At 41.7% G+C, this 463-nt stretch overlaps 1 protein-coding gene across 1 annotated transcript in view; it reads right to left on the reverse strand.

Annotated features, from left to right (window-relative positions):
• The window catches only part of LOC119591828, a 65,394-nt gene that overhangs the window by 6,289 nt on the left and 58,642 nt on the right, over window positions 1-463 (reverse strand). The window lies entirely within an intron of this gene.

Consider the following 463-nt stretch of genomic DNA (forward strand, 5'->3'; position numbering starts at 1 on the left):
CCCCTCACTCTCTTCTCTGTACTCCGCCACGCACGTTAGCCAATGCATCGCTTCCACGCAAAAAAAAACTCCCGAAATAATGACATTACAGAAATAAACACCGATTCCCCGCAGCGCTCTCCCGTTTAATCAGGTTTATGGGAAGAGGACTGAAAGAAAATAAGTAAAAACAAGAAATAATAAAATGAAGTACAATCGGAAGGGAAAAAAAAGTTTCACGATTTGTGAGGCGAAAATTTGCATATACCCTTCCGTGTGACTTTCAAAACTAACCTCCAGCTCCGTTACCTTTGAGAAGATACCAGATACACGCAGAAATGCGCACGACACCAAACATAAACGCACATATGAACGCAAAAGCAAGCACTATATCGTGGGTCTGGAATGTGGAGGTTTGTCTCAGTCGCAAGGTCATGGTTAATTACAACTTTATTACTGCGATTGTATTAAATTCCACACTCAC

Source organism: Penaeus monodon, chromosome 29 (assembly GCF_015228065.2).
Source record: "Penaeus monodon isolate SGIC_2016 chromosome 29, NSTDA_Pmon_1, whole genome shotgun sequence".
In the NCBI taxonomy this organism is placed as follows: domain Eukaryota; kingdom Metazoa; phylum Arthropoda; class Malacostraca; order Decapoda; family Penaeidae; genus Penaeus; species Penaeus monodon.